Here is a 21,572-nt window from a genome sequence, read left to right as displayed (position 1 = left end):
GTCCTGGTGGGTTTTTAATGGGCACTGCCATGTGGGTTGGTAACTCAGGGTGCCCCTGTATAAAACTATGGGACACCAACATCTTGAATACTGTGTACAGCTGTGGTCTCCTCACCTCAAAACAGATATTTTGGCCTTGGAAAGGGTTCAGAAAAGGGCAACTAACATGATTAGGGGTTTGAAACGGGTCCCATATGAAGAGAGGTTAAAGCGATGGGACTTTTCAGTTTAGAAAAGAGGAGATTGAGGGGGGATATGATAGAGGTCTATAAAAACATGAGTGGTGTGGAGAGGGTGAATCAAGAAAAGTGATTTATTAGTTCCCATAATAGAAGAACTAGAGGACACCAAATGAAGTTAATGGGTAGCAGGTTTAAAACTAATAAAAGAAAGTTCTTCTTCACACAGCGTGTAGTCAACCTGTGGAACTCCTTGCCAGAGGAGACTGTGAAGGCTAGAACTATAACAGGATTTAAAGAGAAGCTAGATAATTTCACGGAGGTTAGGTCCATAAAAGGCCATTAGCCAGGAGATAGAAATAGTGTCCCTGGCCTCTGTTTGTGGAAGGCTGGAGAAGGATGGCAGGAGACAAATCGCTTGATCATTGTCTTTGGTCAACCCTCTTTGGGGCACCTGGTGCTGGCCACTGTCAGCAGACAGGCTACCCAGTACTGCCGTTCTTATGTTAGGGTTCTTGGGTGGGGCACAGGGCAGAGCCCATCGGTTCAGAGCTGCTAAGAGCAGAGTTATTTGCACTTACGTCCCAGCCAGACTCCCTCGTATCCCCTAACACAGGGCTGGGGGGATCCTTTTTTGGGTCGGGGGCCACAGAGAAATCCGTCGGGCCTTGTAGGAGTTGGGCGGCAGGAGTGGAGCTTAGTGCCTACGGGGCCAAGGGAAACAGAGAGGGCACCATGTCCACAGGGCCGGGGTGCCATTTTCCCTAGGGCCTCCGGGAGGGCGGGGGGAACGAGTGTGTCTATGGTCTAGGAGCCAGGGCCCACCAAAGATGAATCCGACCCAGGCTCTGGTACATCTCTGCAGCGCTGCCGGCCGGTTCCCCCACCTCTTGGTCCTCAACCCAACTAGACCCGCTTCCCGACGGCTGGTTGCCCCCCGGCCAGCCCCGCTCCCTCCAGCCCCCTCCCAGCCAGCCCTGCTTCCCGGCGGCCGGTTCCCCCCCAACCCATCTCTTCCAGCCAGTTTCGCCCCCCCCCCCCCCTCCGGCCCCTGCTGTTCGGTATTTTTTTTAAACCATCTGGTAACCCAAGCAGGTGGGGGTGAAATGGGCACGGAACTGCCCGCACAGGCGCGTCTGGGAATGAGATGCTGCTCTGACATCTCCGCCTCTGTTCACTTCCAGCCCCTGCCTCGTGGCGCTGGCCCCCCGTGGCCTGGGCAGGCCCCCCAGGTGCACCATGGCCCGGCATAGCAAGCTGCAGAAGCACGTCCTGAGCCTATACAGGCAGTTCCTGCGCGCCGGCCGGGAGAAGCCGGGATTCCTGCCTCGCATCCAGGCTGAGTTCCGGAAGAACGCCAGCATCCCCCGGGCCGACGTGATGCACATCGAGTATCTGCTCCGCCGTGGCCAGAGGCAGCTGGCGCAGCTCCGAGACGCGAACACCAAACAGATGGGCACCTTTGTCCAAGCCAAACCGGAGGAGCAGTGACCCCTGCTGGTTGGCGCAAGCGTCTGTCTTGTACTGGGACGGTTGGGGGTGAATTCACAGATCAGCCTTCCTGGTTCTCACATCCCTGTGCACCCCTCGTGTCCAAACACAGGTGCCTGGCTTGGCATTTGCTGAGCTAAGGTGTCTTTATTGGCAGCCAAGCTTTTAAACAGTTCAGGTGTGGATGGGTGATCTGGAGGAGATGCTCTTGTTTCCAGGACCTGGTACACAATTCATTCTACCCCTGCTGGCTCCTCTCTTCGGGTATGTCTACACTACAGCGCTAGTTCGAACTAAGCTAATTCGAACTAACGCGTCTAGAACTAAAAACTAGTTTTGCTAATTCGAACTAGCAAGTCCACATTGAGTGGACTCTGAACAGGGCTTAAGGATGGCCGGAAGCAGTGCCAGCAGGGCATCAGAGGAGGACTTAGAGCGTGGAGATGCAGTCTCAGGCTAGCCGAGGGCTGCGCTTAAAGGGTCCCGACCCCCACCCCGGACAGACAGTTCTAAGGGGTGCCCCGCTTGAAAACCAGTCCTGGCTTGGAGTGCCCGGAGTACCCACACTGGGCACATCACACCACTCGGCCATCAGCCCGGCTGCACTTGCCGCAGGCTGCCATCTGGGGAGAGGGGGCAATCGGGGGGCTGCAGGAGAGCTTCCACCCCCAGAAGCCTGCAGAGCCAGCCCAGTCCTCCCCATCGGGGGCTCGTACCCCATTCCTCCCTCACCTCCTTCCACTTACCCTTCCCTAGCCCCCCTTCTTATTGATGTACAAAATAAAGATAACGTTTCTTCCAACATTGACTCTGTCTTTATTGAACAAAACTGGGGGAGACTGGGAAAAGGAGGTGGGAGAGGGGAAGATTAAGGCTGGGAGAGGGGAGGGCAACTAACATGATAAGGGGTTGGGAACAGGTCCCAGATGAAGAGAGGCTACAGAGACTGGGACCGTTCAGCTTAGAAAAGAGGAGACGGAGGGGGGACAGGATAGAGGTCTCTAAAAGCAGGGGTTGAGTGGAGAGGGTGCATTCAGAAAAGTTCTTCATGAGTTCCCATAAAGAAGGACTAGAGGACACCAAAGGAAAGGACTGGGTAGCAGGCTTGAAACTAGTAAGAGAAAGTTGTTCTTGTTGACAAAGCAAATAGTTAACCCGTGGAACTCCTTGCTGCAGGAGGCTGTGAAGGCTACAACTAGAACAGAGTTTAAAGGGAAGTGAGATCAAGTCATGGAGGTTGGGTCCATGGAGTAGTCTTTGCCAGGGGGTAGGAGTGGTGTCCCTGCCCAAAGTTTGTGCAAGGCTGGAGAGGGATGGCACGAGACAAATGGCTTGGTCACTGTCTTTGGTCCATCCCCTCCACGGTCTCTAGGGTTGGCCGCTGTCGGCAGACAGGCTACTGGGCTAGATGGACCTTTGGTCTGACCCAGGACGGCCATTGTAAGCTCAGGGCTCAGGGTCGGGGGTCTCAGTGGACCCCCTTGATTTTCATGCAAACCTGCTCCTGGGTGGCCAGGCTGGCAGCTCTCCTGCCCTAGATGGCCACTTTCCTGTGCCTAGTGCGGAGATCGTGGACGAGGTCCACGATGTCCGCACTAGCCCAGGAATGTACCCGCCTCTTGCGGTCCCGGGCAAGCTTCCGGGAGCCGCCAGCCTGGTCCCGGGAAGAGGGGGTGGGCTGGGGGACATCGGGTGGGTGGCTCTGTGCCGTGCCAGGTGCAGGGTCTGCTGGCTGGGTGCTAGCAGGCTTGCACCTGGCACGGGCACCGTAGCCAGCCCGTGCCCCTTTAAGGGGTCCGGGGCCGGGAGGGGGGCATAGAGTTTCCCTGGTGTTGGCCAGAGTGGCCACCAGGGAAACCTGGGGAGGGCTAGCCTCCCACTCGTTCGAATTAAGGGGCTACACAGCCCTTAATTCGAACTAGTAAGTTCGAACTAGGCTTAAGCCTCGTAAAATGAGGTTTTCCTAGTTCGAACTAAGCGCTCCGCTAGTTCGATTCAAATTCGAACTAGCGGAGCGCTAGTGTAGCGGCTATGAATGTTAGTTCGAACTAACGTCCGTTAGTTCGAACTAACATTGTAGTGTAGACATACCCTTCCATCCTTAGCCAAAGAGGAACAAGCCAGTTAGCCCAGGGAAATAAAAGAAAGGGAGAGCGGTGACGGAAAACCCTGTGTCTGTCATTTTTTCAAATGATCTATCTTGCCTAAAAGCCTGTCAGGGATTGGGCTCTGTTGCAGGAGGTGCTGGCGAAACACTCCGTGGATTTGGGTGCTACAATTCCTGAGTGTCGTCCGCCTTCCTGCCCCCTCCCCCCACCGAAGCGCTTTGGAAGGCTCACAAAGGACAGAGACCTGCCTTTTGAAAATCCGACTCCCCACCGGTGTCTCAAGACAGGCGGCTCTCTCTCGCCAAAAACGGAGGCAGCAGCGTGGGATGACAGGCAGCCAGGTCGCAAGGGGAGGTGCTTTTTAGACCAGTTCCCTCCTGGCACTCCGTACTGCTGCCTCTGTATCAGAGGCAGCAGCACAAGCTGGCAGCAGCCCTTGCCTGGGGGCTGGGTCTGAGCTTCTGGACCTGGTGCAAACTGGAACTGAGCGAGGCTGCCTGCCTGCCTGGCTCCTAACACACTGTAAATGCAGAGCCGCAGAGGGGGTAGGTCCCGCACCCAGCGCGAGCCAGGACTGAGACAGCTGGCCCCTGGGGACTATCGAAAAGTCAAGTAACCGATAAGAAATCATGAGGTTAATTGACTACTCAGTGAATATCTAACGTCCCTAATCCCTTTTCATAGTTCCCCTCTGGACTCTCTCTCCTAAAGCATGGCCCTGAGATCTGGACACAGTGCTCCAGCTGAGGCCTCCTCCGTGCCAAATAGCTAGGAGAGTGACCTCCCATGTCTGCCGTACGTCTCCTACCACGCCCCAGGGCTATGCCCTCTTACTGAAGGGCTTTGTGTCTGAGATCGCTTCTCTCCTAGGCTACGTCTACACAACGAGTTTTTTTGGCAACAAATATGCTAACGAGGGACTCTATGACACGCAATGTCATTTGCATATTTTCTGCCGATCCGTTTTTGTGCTCGGGGTTTGTGCGCAAAACCAAGCCATGTGGATGTTTACTTTTTGTGCAAAAAACCCCCTTTTCCCACAAGATCCCTATTTCTGCAAAAAGGCCGACCGATCTTGTGCAAAAAGGGGCTTTTGCCTAAAAAGAAAACATCCACATGGCTTGTTTTTGTGTGTTCTTGCGAAAAAACTTGTGGCGCGTCTACACTCTACGTGTGTTCTTGCAGAAGTAAATTTGCAGTAAAGCATCAGAGAACAGGGCTCCTTGCACAGGAGTTATTCCTCTCCCCACGATGACTAAGCCCCCTTTGTGCAAGAGCTGTTGTGCAAGAAGGCAGCGTGGACGGGCACCAGGGGCTTCTTGAGCAAGACACTTTTATGGCTAAAATGACCATCAGAGCTTTCTTGCGCAAGAGAGCGTTCACACTGCCATGGACGCTCTTGTGCAAAAGTATGGCAGGGTGGAGGCACTCTTGCACGAGACCTTTTGCGCAAGAACTCCGGCGTGAAACAGCTCTCGTGCAAGAAGCCTGCAGTGTAGGGCAGGGAGCAGCCTATGAGGGAGGGGGAGGGACCCCTAGTAATGGCTCAAACTTCCCAGGGGGGTGGCCAGAGGCAGGACATTTGCCTGGCATGGTGAGGGGGGGGGGCGGTGACCTCACAGGGGCTTTGGGCAGCCCTCAGCATATAAGGCAAAGGGCAGGTGGGGAGGTGATGACCTCACAGAGGGACCCACATCTCAGGCTGATAAAAACGGGGGGCGGGCCCAGGGGACTTTGGAGACCCCCGGTTGCTTTAGCTCTGGTGCGTCTCCTCCTCACGGTTCATTCGCGTTCTGTGAGTTCCACATCCCGACACCTTTGTGACGAAGGTAAGAGCCCCCAGGGGTTGGATCCCGCCCGGGGCGGGCTGGGTTCCAGGCAGGCCCAGCCCTCGGTCAAGGGCCGGAAGGTGATTCCTCACCTGGGCTGCGTCCTTAGCGCCACTGGGGCTTTCTCCTGGTTGGTTTCCCTTTTCCTCCATCCCCCCACATTTCTGCTCTGTTCTTGCCTCCTCTGTGACCTTCCCTTGCTGCCTCCCCCAGCTTGGGACCCAACAGACTAGCTGAAGGACGGGGGGTGGTTTGCAGGAGCCGTGGGGTGGGGGATGCAGCCCCCATTGTGGGGATTGGGGAGGTGGGGCTGGAACAAGTCTATGCCGGTGTCTTTGGGGAGAACGCTCCACCCCCCACACCTTAGATTCTCCCCTGATTGGCCAAGAAGGGGCTGTTGATGGGCAGGAGACTCGTGGAATGAGGAGTAACGGTAGTTTGAACTAGGAAGCCTAGTTCGAACTACCTAGTTCGTGCCCCGTGTAGCCGCGCTGCACGGGGTTCGAACGAGCGGGGTTTTAAAAATGGCAGCTCCCCGCTTATGCAAATGAAGCCCGGGAAATTCAAATCCCGGGCTTCATTTGCAAGTGCGGTATGCCTACATTACCCTCCTAGTTCGAACTAGCGGGGTAGTGTAGACATACCCTCAGGTCCTTGCAGTGCCTGTGCAAGACCGAACCGATAAGCAAGGGGCCATTTGGGGGCTGGGGGCAGTCGCTCTAGGGAGCTGGAACCCCTGGATTTCGCTCTGCAGGCTGCGCCCCAAGCTCCCCTTTGCTCCCCTCATTTGCAGCATGGCCAAACGTTTTCGGCTGTGGTTCAAGAAAGCCCTGAAGATGGCCCCAGGGCCAGTGGGGAGCAGCTTCTCCGTCCCCGCGGGCGAGGAAGCTGGATCCCACCAGCTCGGGGCGACTCGCCCACCGGCCAGGCCCCCCCGGACCTGGCTCCAGAGGCGGCTGGACAGGCGGGACCCAGCCCAGCGGGGGAGCCGGGTAGGGTGGCTCCGGGGCCTCCTCTGTGGAGAGAAACACCTGCCCCGGGAGCCCAGCCCCCATTACCACCAGGGGGCATCGCCCTGCCCGGCCCCCGGGGACCGGCCAGTCTCCGGGAGCCCCCAGCCCGTCGCTCCCCGCACCAGCCCCTGCAGCTGTGGGTCCAGGTCCGTCAGCAGCAGCGCCTGGGCCTCCAGCTGCAGCCGGGCCACCTCGCGCAGCCGCTCAGACCCAGGTGAGGGGCCGTGAACACGCTGGGCCCAGGGGCTCACCCAGTACCCGGGGGGGGGGGGCGGGGAGGGGCAGCCCCAGTGTCTGCCCCGCAGCCAGGGCAATGGATGGGGGGGGGGGTGCTTGGCTCTCTTGTTCCTGGTGGGGGCTCTGCTGAGGGCGTTGGCAGATGTGAGGGTGGAAGGGGGATGGGTCCCTGCGAGGGGCGTGTGGGGCCCAACCTGCCCTGGGTCCCTGACATGGGGGCGCGTGACCCCTGCTGGCCGCTGGAGTCACCCTGGTCCCTTCCCTCCTGCACAGAGCCCCCCTGCGCCTCGGCGGAGCTCTTCCAGGAGCGGATGGACTCCCGGGTGGAGGAAGGGGCCATCTATGACATCGAAGAGCAGCTCCACACCCGGGACACGGTAGGAACCTTCTCCACACGGGGGGGACCCGAGATTGTCCGGCCCCTTCCCAGCACGTCCCCCCCTCCGGGAGGGGCTTGTCCCTGGGGATCCCCCTGGGGCCCCTTCTCCTGCATGACCTGGGCCCCCCAAGCTGGGGGCTCTTGTCATGCACCAGCTGGGCCCCCACAAGCCTGAGGCAGCAGTTGGGGGGGAGTGCGGGTGCTTGGACAACCGGCAGCTCCCACCTCCACTCCTGGGAGGCCTGAGCCCTGCAGCTGTCCGTGGGGGGCAGGCAGGCCCCAGGCTCACAGACTCTCTCTGGGGCGCAGAGCCCAGCCGCCCTGCAGCGGTTCCTTCTGGCCGTCACCCCCGCCTGCCTCGCCGCCCTCCAAAGGGGCGAGGACACCCTGGCGCCGCGCTGCTGCAAGGACACCATGATGGCCAGGATCGTTGTAAGCGAGTCGCGGCAGCCGGGAGGAGGGAAGGGGATACGTGGGGTGGACAGGGGTCTGCCTGGGCCATGGCGGCGCGTGGGGGTGCTGGAAACGGGATGGGTGGAGCCAGGAGGGCTGGAGGTGGACATGGGGAGGGTGGGTGGGGATGCTGGAGGAGGGAGGGACACAGAAATTGGGCAGGTCTGGGGTGCCGGACAGGAAGGGGGATTCGGGACAGGGAGGGGTCTCCCCGGGCCATGGGGGGCTGGAAGGGAGCCGAGCGGGCTGCTGGGGATGCGCCTGGGGAGCAGGGATGAGGAGGTTCAGAGGCTGGTCACCAGGGCAGGGAGGGGCAGGAGACGGCCTGGGGACAAGGATTGAGCTGGTCCCGGTTTGGGAGGGGGGTGCTGGGAGGGGCCCTGTGCCGGGCAGGGGGGCTACAGGGCAGCGGGAGGCAGTGGGGTTGGATCCTGCTGGGTGGGGGCGCTGGCCGCGTGAGCGTCTCTTGGGGGCCCCAGCCTCACACGCCCCTTTGTCTCCTTGGGTCTCCCAGGAGATCATGGAGGACTCGCCCCCCCCGCTGGTCTTGGCCGACTGCCTCAACGCCGCCTGCAGCCTCAGGTACCGACCCCCCCCCCCCGCCGACTCCCCCCCAGAGCAGATCCCCTGGCCAGGGAGTGGGAAAGTCTCTGTCTCCTGCTGCTGAATTAACAGTCTCTGCCCCTCTCTCCTGCCAGCACCTTGCAGCCTCCCCTGCGGGCCCAGCTCCTGAGCCCCCTGCTGACGGCGGCCGTGGGACAGTCAGTGTCTGGGGACTGGCAGCAGGAGCCCATCCACACTCAGGTACGTCCCTCCGGGCCCTGCTCCCGGGCTGGGCTGGAGCTCCAGAGAGGAGTGGGGGGGGGGGCAGAGGGCGGGAAGAAGTTGCAGGTTTGGATCCTTCCCTCCAGGGTTCCCGTTGCTCTCCCGGGGGGCCCGTCCCTTCCACGCCCAGCCTGGGCTCCTCCCTGCTCTGCGAGGCGGCTCAGACCCTGCTCTAGGCTGGACCCCGGAGCCAGCGGGTGGCCTGGATCCCCCAACTCCCCTCTGACCCAGGGCTCCCCCTTGTCTTGCAGCAGTTCATCCGGGCCCTTCCCTACGACCTCCAGGCCCTACTGGCGAGCCTCCTCGCCGAGTCCCCAGACACCGCCCGGCTGCAGCTCATAATGGAGGTGAGCCCCGTGGGGGGGACAGGGCCATTGTCCCTGCTTCCTCGGGGGGGGGGCCGAGAGAGGAGCAGTGTCAGTGTCTGGGGGGGGCACAGTCCGAGAGGAGCCCCAGGCTCTGCCCAGAACCGGCACCTCCCTACGGGTCCTGACCTGCCTCTTTCCCCCCCAGCACCTGAGCCCGTGGCTGGAGTCCCGCCTGCCCCAGGAGCGAGCCAGGGCCCTTGGCAGCACCACGGCCCTGCTGGGAGTCGCCACCACCCTCCCGGGGTTTGACGTAAGTGACCTCGGAGCCGGGGGGTCTGGGGCTGCAGGGCGCGGGGCTGGGAGCGTCCCCGGGAGGCAGAGGCAGGGCCGGGAATGGGCCGGGAATGGGCCGCGTTCTCCTTTCCCCGGGGAGGGGCGACCCTGGGCCCTTCAGGGGGGCTCTTGAGGGACTGGGCCTGGGGACTGGGGAGTGGCCGTCAGTGGATCCCCTTGTTCCACCCCCGGAGTGACCCTTCAGTCGGGGCCATTGCTCTGGGTTGTCTCCTCGCAAGGCCGGCCCCGCCCCGCCCCGCCCCGGGAGGTGTCTCTGTCCGTCCCCCGAGCTCAGACCCGCCTCGGCGGCCGTTTGCATGGGACGTGCAGCCCCAGGATGCTGAGGGACCCCCCCTCTTCTCTCCCCTCAGAACTCCGCCGACTGGCCGAGGATGGGTCACCACGTGGCCCAGCTGGGCCTTTTTATTTCGGACCCATCCGAAGACGTCAGCCGGCTGGCCCGGGAGGGGGTGCACAGCCTGTATCAACTCCTCCTGCACCACAGGGGTAAGGAACCCAGCCGGGACCTGGGCCCCAGGGACACCCTGAGGGTGCCGGCGGCGGGGGGAGGGGACCCAGCCCTTTTCCCCCAGACTGGCCCAAGGGGGGATGCGTCCCTCTGTGTTCCCCTTCTGCCCCCTGTGCCCCTCCATTTGCCCAGGGATGCCTGCAGGGACCCGTGGGAGGGGAAGGGCTCAGACCTGCCAGCAGAATGACCCTGTTGTGTCTCTTGCAGGCCTCAACATCCACCAGGCAGAGGACCTGTGGTGCAGACACTACTACAAAGAAAGATGGGTCCTGGCTCACAGCAACAGCGTGCGGGTGGGAGAGGTAAGGACGCGCTGCCAGGGCAGGGCAGGGCTCGGGGGTGGGGCTGGCTGGGGCCCTCGTGGGGGTAGGAGGGTCTTGGGGGCAGGAGGAAGCTGTGACCTGGGGCAGGGGTTGGGGTGCCGGGTGAGGAGAGCGTCTGGGTGCAGGGTCTGGAAGGGAGTTTGGGGGAGGAGGAAGCTGTTTTAGCCCCAGGAGTTGGGGCCGGGCTCTGGGCCGTCAGCTGAAACCTCCTGTGCTCTTGATTCCAGGTCTTTGGGCAGCTCTTCACAGCAGAGCAGGAGAATTGCTTTTTGGACAAGGCTCTGCTCGCTGCCCGCTCCCCCCTGCGGCGCCCCAGCCAGGCCGGGCTGGTCCTGGCCCACGCCCTGCATGGGCAGGCCCATCAGCTCCTGGAATACATGGTGAGCAGCCGGAGCAGATCAGGAGAGTGGGGCAGGGCCAGGGTCTCCTTCCCATCCCCTCAGGGAGTCCCCCGCCCCTTTCCTCAGGCTGCCCCCACCCCACGTCCCTGCTGGCAGAATCCCTCCTGCCCCTGCGAGCGTCCCTGGGGGTGGGGGAGGCTCTGAACACAGAAACTGTCCTAGGAGGCGGGAGGGGGCCGAGGTGTCAGGAGCTCTGGGGGGGGGGGGCAGGAGCTCACCCTGCGGGCCTGACGGGGGGTGACCAGAGAGCAGGGGGGAGGAGGGTGGAAATGCTGGGGGGCCAGTTCCCCTGAGTCCCCAGGGATGAATGTGACGGATTCTGCTTCCCTTGCAGCAGGAAGACACCCAGTGAGAGCAGCAAGAGCTGAGGAGCCAGCAGCTGCGTCCCCCTCCCCCCAACCCTCCCAATTGTATTGAATTGTATTTACATTCTCATTAAACAATGTTTCAAAAAACATTTGGATCAGGCTTGGTCAATAATTTGTAATGGGGGGGCCATTTTGGCAACTGATCAAGGGCCACATTTCTACCGAGGGGTTTGGGGTCTGGGACGGGGCGGTTGGGTGCAGAAGGGAGCTTAGGGGAGGAGCCTGCGTGCAGGGAGGGGGGGGTATGATCTGGGGCGGTGGATAGGGGTGCAGGGTCCAGGAGGGGGTATGGGCGCAGGAGAGGAGTCTGGCCTGGGGGAGGGGCTCTAGAGGAGTGCAGGTCTGGGAGGGAGCTGTGACCTGGGTGAAGGGGGAGCAGAGGGTTTGGGGGAGGGGGTGCGCGTGCCAGAGAGGAGTCTGGCCTGGGGGAGGGGCTCTAGGGGGTGCAGGTCTGGGAGGGAGCTGTGATCTGGGTGAAGGGGGAGAAGAGGTTTTGGGGGAGGGGTGCGGGTGCCAGAGAGGAGTCTGGCCTGGGCGAGGGGTGTCGGGGGGTGCAGGGTCAGGGAGGGAGCTGTGACCTGGGGAAAAGAGGGACGCAGGTTCAGGTGGTCGCCTGGGACAGGCAGGCGGGGAGGGGACGTGGGCGCCAGGGACAGGCTCTGGCTGGGGATGCGCCTACCTAGGCAGCTGCGTATGGGGGAGCCCGACTGTCACCTGAGGGGATGGGGGAGCTCAATTTTCAACTGTGGGGAATGGAGGAAATACTGTGGAGTGGAGGGAGCGAGATGCGGGGGGTGAATTGTTCCTGGAGGGGAGATCTCCCTGGCTTGGGTGGGGGGGGGGGGCGTTTCCAGCAAAGCCCTCACATAAGAGGGAGACAGAGGGGGGGTAGGGAGAGGACGGGGATGGGCAGGGCAGGGTGGGTAGAAATGGGGAGGGGCAGGAGAAGGGAAGGGGGAGGAGATGGAGGAGAACAGGGGACAAGAGTGGGGGCGGGGATGAGGAGCAGGACACAGGCAGGGCAGTGGTGGTGATGGCTGAGCGATGAGAACAGCTTGCGGGGAACTTAGCTCTCCCCCAGCTGTACACGCGATACTAGACTGACTCTAGTCTCTCTGCGGCTCCCCGGCTGGGCTCTCACTCCCACGTCTCCCCTCAGGGTGCCTGCCGGCTCCCCTGCTCTCTCTGAACGCGTCCCTGGGGTCATTGTTACCATGAGGTGTCTGGTCCCTGGAGCGTCCCCTGTGACCCGCTTTATCTTCTGCAAGGGCGGGCGGGAGGCTGCCAGCCAAGTGTTCACCCCCGGGCCATTCACCTACCACCTCACCCGTCGTGTCTCCGGCCCGGGGGACGCTGGGAATTTCTCCTGCTGGTACCAGCACAGGAGTGACAATAAGGAGCTGCTGAATTCCAACCTGAGCCTCTCCAGGACGCTGCGTGTGACCGGTGAGGCCCTGAGGCCCAGACCTGCCCCACCCAGAGCAGCCGGACCCCACTGCTGGGGCAGGAACCAGGGGCTGTGCTGAACAGAAGGGGCTCCGGGGCAGCTGGCATGTGTGGGCAGCAGCCCCCGTCACACCCCTCTTGCAGGGCAGGGACTCCCTGCCCCCCATCACTGTGTCTAGGGGAGCTGGCTGGGCCGGCACAGCCCAGAACAGCCCCGGTTCCTGGAGCACCCCATGGTGCCAGAGAACCTGGCAGGACAGTGACAGCCTGGGCTGGCTGGGTTTTCACAAGCAGGGCCAGAGGCTCTGCGGGCCCTTCCCAAACTCTGCTCATGACTGGTGCTGCCAGTGGCTTGGGGGGCTGGGATTAGAGGAGCGGTCTGGTGCCCAGCTGGGGGGCTGGGATTAGAGGAGCGGTCTGGTACCCAGCTGGGGGGCTGGGATTAGAGGAGCGGTCTGGTGCCCAGCTGGGGGGCTGGGATTAGAGGAGCGGTCTGGTGCCCAGCTGGGGGGCTGGGATTAGAGGAGCGGTCTGGTGCCCAGCTGGGGGGCTGGGATTAGAGGAGCGGTCTGGTGCCCAGCTGGGGGGCTGGGATTAGAGGAGCGGTCTGGTGCCCAGCTGGGGGGCTGGGATTAGAGGAGCGGTCTGGTGCCCAGCTGGGGGGCTGGGATTAGGGGAGGGGCGGGCTGGCATTATGGGCCGCCCAGCTAGCCAGCAGGCAGGTTGCTTGCTGGCCCTTGTTCTTGCCCAGGTCTCTGCGCAGCTGGAAGGGGGCAGGATAGAAGGGGGCAGGGGCTGGAGTTCAGGGATTCCCTTCACACCCTCTGCTGGTGTCTGGCTCCTTCCCAGAGCCAGTTGCAGCCCTGGCCCCTCTGGCCCCCTCCTCCCTTTACTGTGACCGTTCCTTTTGCTGCAGGTTCCCAGGACGGAGCCGCCGCCGCCAGCCCAGGTACCCGCACCCAGCACTAGGGCTGTTCTCAGCCCCCGAGCTCCCTGAGGGTCTGTCCTGGCCTGGGGAGGGCTAATCCCTGCCAATGACCCAGGATGGGGGAGGAAACAGGTGCAAAGTCCCTGCACAACACGGCCACTGCCAGAGCCAGGGATAGAACCCAGACATCCTGGCAGCCACCCCCCACTCTAACCACTAGGTCTCACTCCCCTCCCAGAGCTGGGGATGAAACCTGGTTCCCAGCCCTCCTGCGCTAACTGCTAGGCCCCATGGCCCTCTCTGCAGTGGGAGGCTAACCCCCCATCCCATTGCGTGTGCTGGTGTTGCCCTCTAGTGGTGAGCCCAGCTGGCTCAGGCCAAGCCTCTGAGGGTATGTCTACACTACCCTCCTAGTTCGATTTGAATTTCCCGGGCTTCATTTGCATAAGCGGGGAGCCGCCATTTTTAAAACCCCGCTGGTTCGAACCCTGTGCAGCGCGGCTACACGGGGCACGAACTAGGTACTTCGAACTAGGCTTCCTAGTTCAAACTACCGTTACTCCTCATCCCTCTGCAGCCACGGTGCAATGTCCGGAGCCCAGGGATAATGGGGACAGACAGAAGGGCGGGGGCTCAGGGTGCATATCGGAGCCCTCTGGGCGCTGGCCAGCCCCTGCCTAGATGGAGGTCGTCTGGCAGCGGGTGCCAGCACAGCCGCAGCGTGGTGGGGGCAGGGGGGGGCCTGCGCGGTTCCTAGTGACGTTCTCCCTCTTTCTTCCAGTTGTGTCGTCCTGGCGAAGACCCAGGTAGGTGGGCCCCGGGGAGGAGTCCCCCTGGCACGGTGCCCCTGGGCTTCCCTTGCAGCAGGGATCAGGGCGGGGGGATTTTGGGGGCACAACCGAACTGCGCGGGAGGGTTCCGATGTCCCTGACAGCTGGGTCCCCTCTGCAGCCTGCTCCCCCGTCCCACGGCCCTCTGATCCCCTGGCCGAGCTTGGGTGCGGGCTGGGCCATGCTGCGGGGGTGCAGTGGGTGGCAGGGCCGGGGGGTCGGGGGTGGCATGCGCTGAGCCGGCTGTGTTTGTCCTGCACAGGCAGCCGGGCACGGGAGGCCCTGGCCATGACGCTGCGGCTGGTGTTGGCGATCGTCACGGGGGCCCTGGCAGTGGCGGGCACACCGAGGGGCAGCTGCACTGTGAGGGCCTGCCAGGCTCCCCCATGCCGGTGGGGGCCAGGGGGGCAACACGAGCTGGGTCCTTTTCATCTGGCAGCTCTCACTGTCCCCGCCTGATGGAGACGGGGCCCCCTCCCTCACTGTGACCGTCCACCCCCACCCCGTCTGGGGGTCCCTGCAGTGCACCTCCATAGGCTGACGGGGGCACCGTATCCATGTGCAGCGCTGGGCCTGCCGCTGCAAGGGCCGGGGAGCGCTGGTGGGGGAAGGACCCCCCAGTGGAGCTATAGGTGGGGGAGTCTGGGGGCTCCCCGGACTGGGGCTCCCCAGGGATGGAGAGGTTAGGGGTGTCTGGCTGGAGGGGGAAGAGGGTGGGAAACTGTGGGACCTGCCCATGTGATTCAATCTAACCCCCCATCTCTCTCTCAGATGCTGACATTGGCCAGTTCTGCACCTCCAAGGTAGGTGCTGCACCCCGGCCCTGGCTGCAGTGGGGGGTTCAGGCCTGGATGACCAGGGGGAGGGGGAGCAGTGAGGCAGGGGCCCTGGGTTTCCCCTACTAAAGCCAGAACTGACCCTGTCCCGGCACCCAGGGTGAGGCTGAGCACCGGGTGGACCCTGCTGCCATGGGGCTAAGCACCCGGGGGCCTTGCCTCCATGGGGCTGAGCACCTAGGGGACATGCTGCCGTGGGGCTGAGCACCTGGGGGACCCTGCTGCCATGGGGCTGAGCACCTGGGGGACCCTGCTGCCATGGGGCTGAGCACCTGGGGGCCTTGCCTCCATGGGGCTGAGCACCTGGGGGACATGCTGCCATGGGGCTGAGCACCTGGGGGACCCTGCTGCCATGGGGCTAAGCATCTGGGGGCCTTGCCTCCATGGGGCTGAGCACCTAGGGGACATGCTGCCGTGGGGCTGAGCACCTGGGGGCCTTGCCTCCATGGGGCTGAGCACCTAGGGGACATGCTGCCGTGGGGCTGAGCACCTGGGGGCCTTGCCTCCATGGGGCTGAGCACCTGGGGGACATGCTACCGTGGGGCTGAGCACCTGGGGGACCCTGCTGCCGTGGGGCTGAGCACCTGGGGGACCCTGCTGCCGTGGGGCTGAGTATGTGGGGCAGCCCACCTGCAGGGACTCTGCGATGGGAGTTGCTAACCCCGGTTGGGGGGCTGAGGGGGGGGTGCAGCAGCTCCCAGGCAGAGGGATGGGCCTGGCCATGGGCAGTGCAGCCGGAACTGACCCCTCCTGCCTCTCTTCCAGACACTGCCCCCCGTGCACTATGACATGGTGACCTACGAGCACTGAGGTGATCCTGTGCTGCTGCCTCCTGCCCCAGGAGCCTGGTGAGTGGGGCTCAGTGCTGGGGGTGAGGGGGGGGCACCCGCCCAGCAGGGGCCAGCAGGGGGCGCTGGGGGGATAATGGGGGGAGGGGCTTGCACAGTTGCACACACCCAGGATGGCTGTGGGGCACATCGGGGGCTCTGGGGATAATGGGGCAGGTGCTGGGGCAGTGGGATCGGAGGTGGCAGGACAGGGGGCTGGGTGCCCCTAGCGGGGATAAGGGGGGAGTAGGGCTGGGGGTTGCACTGTGCATAGCTGAGCCCCCTCCCATTTTCTCTCCCCAGGACGTGGAGGGGACGTCCCTCGCCCGGCTGGCTGAGGGGCACCAGGACTCCTGGGCACAGGGAGGGCGCTGGCTGGGTGCTGGGGCTGCGCTGGAGCCTGGGAGTGGGCTAGAGCCACCAGAGCCTCTCTGCCCCCCGCCCCCGATCTCCAGTGAGGCTTGTTCCCGGCATGACCCCCATGCCTGCAGCTGGGCCCTGGACACTGCTCGGCCCACACGGGAGAGGAGGAGGCACCTGCTCTGCCCTTGGATCTGTGGGCACAGGCAGGCTGTGAACCAGTGGTGCCAGCAACCTCCCCCAAGCGCGCTGGTACCAGCCCCTCAGCAGCCTGCGAGCCGAGGCCCTGCCCAGCCCCACAACGATGGCCAGGGCCGCTGGGGTTAATGCAACGAGACGCGCCCAGCTGCAATGGCCGAACCCCCCGGGCTCCGGCAGCCGTGTCCCTGCGTCCCTCTGTCCGTCTGTCGGGCGCTGGGGCTGGGCTCGCCCTGCAGGTGGCAGCTGGTTTCTCTCCATAACTCTGCAATCGAGAAAGATGGCAGAGCTAAGCCCGGGGTGCAGCCGGGGGATCCCAGGCTCAGTTCCAGCAGCCTTGGTCACAGCAGCCAGGAGGTGGCATGAGGAGCATGGGCTCAGCTCCAGCGAGACAGGTGGGCCCCACAGGTGGTCAGATGCAGAGACTGCTCCGAGCCGGCATCCCACCAGCAGGCAGAGAGAAGCTGGCGGGCGAGGCTGAGAGACAGAGAGGAGCCCTCAGCTGAGCAGCAGGCAGGCTGAGAGTACGTGGTGGGTGGCCGGGGAGAGGAGCCAGTGGGCTGACAGGGCTTCAGGGCACAGTGCAAGCAGAGCAGGACGGAGGCCCTTCTGGGCATGGGCTCAGCTCCACGGTGCCATTGTAAACCTGGCTCTGCCCCCCCACTCTCCTTGCTCCCACGAGGGAATAAATGTGTGAACCCCCCACCCCCCACTCCAGGACAGGCCTAGCCTCATATCTCCTTGATGCCGGGAGAGTCACCACTGGGGGCTCCTCTTCGGCCAGTTCGACATTACCTAGCCCAGCTGCAAACCCTCGTGCTGGCCACCCGGAGCCCTGTGAGTGTGTGTGAGCTGGGCACGGCATGGCCAGGGAGCCTCACGCCTGGTGCAGGACGAGTTGCCAGAGCGCTGCCTGCTCCGGGCTTTGGCACAGGCTCGGGGGGTGAGAGCCAACACGTCTGCACAGCCCCACGCCCTGGCAGCGACACGCCTCAGCTCGGGGGCAACGCTCATCTTAGGCCTTGTCCACAGTGGGGAGCTCTCGGTTCTCGTCACCTAGCTCAGCTGCTCCCTGGGCTGGGGCAAGACAATATCAGCTTGAGGTCTTGGTAGCTGAACCCAGCGTCCCCCCCTCCCCCCCCCGCCAGCTCTCGGTTCCAGCGGCGGCTCCCTTGGAACAGACCAGTGGATGATGAAGCGCGTTTACCAACGAAAGCTGCTCCGCAGCCAGCAATCACACAGGCGCCAAACGCCTCCATGGTCCACTGAGATCCCCAAGGGTGGGCATAGGCCCACAGCCCCCAGAGAGCATCAGGGGCTAGCAGGGACTGGGCCACTGGGCCCTCGCTCCGCAAGGAAGCCGTGTTCTCTGGGATTTGCCGAGATAGTGACATGGAAACAGGTCTTGGGTATAAGCTCAGGTGTGATTGTGCTCTAGGTACATGGGGTGCCCCCCAGGGTGAGGCCGATGCAGTGATGCCCCTGCCCTGGGTAGACAAGGGCTGTGTCGACCCTACACGTGCAGGACTGTGCCGCTGGAGTGTTGTAATACAGACCCTGCAGCAATGGAAGGGGCTTTGCTGTCACCGTAGTTAATCCCCCCTCCAAGCGATGCTATCCAGGTCAATGGGAGAATGTTTCTGTTCACCTTCTGCTGGCTACACCAGGACATAGGTCGGCCTCACCACATCCCCAGCGCTCTGGATTTTTCACACACACCGATGCAATATAGCTGGGTTGACCGAAGTTTTAGGTGGGCATAGACCCACAGCCTTCAGCTGGAGTCAGGGTGTCCTCACGGCCATCAGCCTGGCTTTAACGGCATCGGCTGGTCCTCGCCCCCTCAGCCAAACCCGGGCACCTGATCCTCGTCCCCTCAGCCAAACCTGGGTGCCTGTCCCGAGTCCACCAGCCCTCCGTGGGTCGTTTCTACTGAGTCCCTGCAAACCTGCTTCAGGAACTGCCCCTCCTGCCCCATGTGTCCCAGAGCCAGCTGTTCCAAGAGGAGTTTGTTTGCTCAGCATGTTCCCAGAACACGGATTTCACAATCCAGTGATATAAATAAGGCCACAGCGCTGGGCACGAGGGTCACTTCCCCTCTGTGGTCTCCATTGCACACGCCCATTGGGGCAGTGCCAGGGGGTGCAGAGGGAGGGGTCTCAGCAATGAGAGGCCTGTCACACACCCTGCCCCCTTGGGTGCCTGCCCCATCTCCCCCACCTCCCAGCCTGTGACCGTCACACCGAGCTCAGCCTGCCTCTCTCGCTAGGGCCATCGCCTGCACTAGTGCCTGGCTACGCTGCCCCGCAACCTCTGCTGTGGGGCATGGGGTTTCCTGGGCACTGCCTGCTCCCAGCTGGACGCCCCCGTGGCAGGAGTTCAGCTGCCTGCTCTGGAGCTGGGTACACAAGGATCCCCATCCTCCTGGCCTGGCTGTGGGGTGAGTGGCCTTTTCCCTTTGCTCTGGCTTTGAGTAGCCCCGTGGGCAACCTGCTCTCCTCCATCCCCACCCATCAGGCACAGCATAGCTGTGTCCTGGGAGCCGGGACTCCTGGGTGCATTGCTGCTGGGGCCAGGAGAGTGGGGGCGATGGTTTGGGGAGGGTCTTACCAGGGTTTATCTAGCTGCATGTACGATTTTACAGCACAATAAGTTTAGCTTTTGTTTAACGTCTGTCAGTGACTCCTGGAGGTGTTTCCCAGCCACCCTGGGCTGGTTTCTTTGGGAACACGGGGCATCGGGCCGGGAGGACACATCATACAATCCCTGTCACACGCTTACCAAGCGCCATCTTCACGCGCGCGAGGCTGTTCTCCCCTCCCCCGTTAGGAGGCTGGTCCCGACCCCCCTTCTCATTTCCAGCCTAACGTGATTCCTGGCTAGTTTATCCCCAGTAGCTCTTGTGCCAACACTGTCCTTTGGCTTCACTGGTTCCTCTCCCTCCCCGGGGTTCCCTGATGGGGTCCTACAGAGCAGTCAGCTCCCCGCTCAGCCTGCGCTGTGCCAGCCAAACCCGCCCTGCTGTGCTTGGTGCTGTGCACCACACGGCCAGGGAGAGCTTTTGCCCTGCTGTGCTCACAACCAGCCATGACACGTGCTGTCCCCAGACACAGCCCTTCTCCGGCTCTGGCCATCACTGGGGGACAAGGACACGTTACCATCCCAAATCGCAGCTCCCTCTCAGCCCCCACTGGCATTTCCAGAGGGCTGGCCAGCCGCTCTGTGGGCCCACACAGACCCGCCGGCCCCGTCGCTGGGGCTGAAAGCAGAGCTCGTCGCTGAGAACGTTTGCAGATGACACAACCGGGGAGTGTAAATACGGAACGGGACAGGTCACGGATTCAGCGCAAGCTGGGCACTTTGTAAACTGGTGCAAGCAAACAATCTGTGTTTTAACAGAGATACGAGCAACTGTGCACAGCTAGGAACCAAGCCCACGGGGCTGACGAGCGGCCCACAGCCCCCTTGGCCTAGGAGTCTCTGGCTCTGAACCTTTCCCTCGGCCCCTGTGCGGGGTGCGCGGGCTGGGCAGGGTCTGCGGAGCCCAGAGACTCTCGCAAGGCTGCAGAAAAGAGGCAGCACAGTGAGAGTGGGGCCCGCGGATGTAGCCAGGAATAGTGGGGGGATGGGCCAGGCTTGGTGAGGGGCGTGGGTCATGGGGTGCTGAGGAGAGCGGGTGAGGGTTGGTGAGGGGGCATATGTCAGTGAATGGGGGCGAGGCAGTGGGGCAGGAGGGCCCGGGCCAGTCAGGAGGTGGGGTGAGGGGAGGGGTTCAGTGAGGAGGGTGGCGAAAGGGTTCGTGGGGGGTGAGCCAGGATCAGTGAGGCGTGTGTAGCGAGGGTTAGTGAGAGGTGTGAGGTAAAGGTCAGCGACGCGGAGGGGGAGCCAGGGTCAGTGGGGGTGGGCCGAGGGTTGGTGAGGGGCCAGGGTCCCACTGTGATATAGCAACAGGCCCAGCTGGACAGGGCCCTGCAGAGGGAGCGAACCCAACAGCAGAGACGGGGTTGCCAGGGGCTGGAGGATCAGGGCCGTGCTGTGTGGGAGCAGGAGACAGGCAGAGACCCCGCAAGGGGGAGCAAGTGGGCAGCAGGGCGGGCTGAGCTGTCCCAGAAACATCCCCCCACACGCTGCCTTGAGACCCGCCGTGCAGGGAGCTGTGACTGCCCCGGCCTTGGGGGCGTCCAGCAGCCCCTGAGCCAGGCAGATGACTGCAACTGGCTCTGCAGAGGTTTGCCTGGTCCTGTCCTGGGGAAAGGCCTGTGTTAGCCGTGTACGGCCTGGACAGAGGCAGCCCCACCTCACAGCAGGCCGGAGCTCAGAGGAGGAAGGGTTTTTCTTTTCTCGATTTCTTTCCTTTTCCATTGACTCTTGGCTACAGGGGCTGAGCACCCACTGACTGGTGAGTACTCGGCTGGGGCAGTCACCAGGCATTCATCAGCGTGGGCAATCACCAGCATTCACCTTCCAAACCAGGCTCTGTTGGGGGGGAGATGTGAGGCTAGTGCCAAAAGAGAAAAGAGGCGGGAGGCTGCTGAGATAATTGGTATGGAGAGAGCAGGTGAGTGAGGGGAAGGGACACAGGAGATAAGTGAGTGTTACTGAGATCAGCTCTCCACTGTGCCCCCTCCCAACAGAGGTGGGAAAGCATCAAGGGAAGCCATAACCCAGTGGATGAAATATCACCTCAGCACACCCCCTTCTGGGGTGAGCAACCACAGCACCGAATTCAGCATCCCAGAGAAGAGAGTGTGACTGCTGAAGGTGTGTTGGTTTGTATAGAACCGCAGAGACGCAGGACTGGAAGGGACCTTGGGAGAGCATCTCGTCCAGTTCTCTGCACACATGGCAGGACTAGGTATTATTGAAACCTTTCCTGACAAGCGTTTCTCTAACCCACTCTAAAAAGTCTTCAGTGAGGGAGATTCCTCAACCACGCTAGCTCCCTAGGCAATTTATTCCTGTGTTGAATTGAATTTCATCCTGTTTACTTCAGACCGTTACTCCCGTTAGCCCAGATCATTTTGACTTTTAATCTTGTCCTCCAAAGCACAAAGCACTGCAACATGTACATTCAGAGTCAATCATTCAGTATGTTTCCCATGCAGGTATCAGCTAGAGTGTGGCGATTGCTTTAGCATGTTTTAAAATCTTTCAGCTGCTTAGTGCACCCTTAAACTTGCTAACAAATTCTCACCCCTTGCCAGGTTGTTCCAGGCAGAGAGAAATCTGTTGTGTTTGTGTTGGCTTTTTGTGTGTGCTCTTCTTTACATGTCAGATGTGGATAAAAGCACAACCCCAGATAGCCCCGCCCATGTTACTGATTGGAAAGCTGTCCAGTAGCCAGGCAGGAGCGCTGCAGCTCACAGACGCC

The 21,572-nt window shown here is 62.2% G+C and overlaps 1 long non-coding RNA gene across 1 annotated transcript; it reads left to right on the top strand.

Annotated features, from left to right (window-relative positions):
• Positions 1 to 14,048: 14,048 nt before the first annotated feature.
• LOC142823404 (uncharacterized) lies at positions 14,049 to 17,866 on the top strand. The gene is made up of 4 exons (XR_012898621.1): positions 14,049 to 14,343; positions 14,752 to 14,783; positions 15,582 to 15,664; positions 15,947 to 17,866. It is a non-coding gene; the product is annotated as an uncharacterized LOC142823404 (long non-coding RNA).
• The last annotated feature ends 3,706 nt before the right edge of the window (positions 17,867 to 21,572 follow it).

The sequence above is a fragment of the Pelodiscus sinensis genome, chromosome 33, assembly GCF_049634645.1.
Source record: "Pelodiscus sinensis isolate JC-2024 chromosome 33, ASM4963464v1, whole genome shotgun sequence".
Taxonomy (NCBI): Eukaryota; Metazoa; Chordata; order Testudines; family Trionychidae; genus Pelodiscus; species Pelodiscus sinensis.
This window is presented reverse-complemented; position numbering and strand designations above follow the sequence as displayed.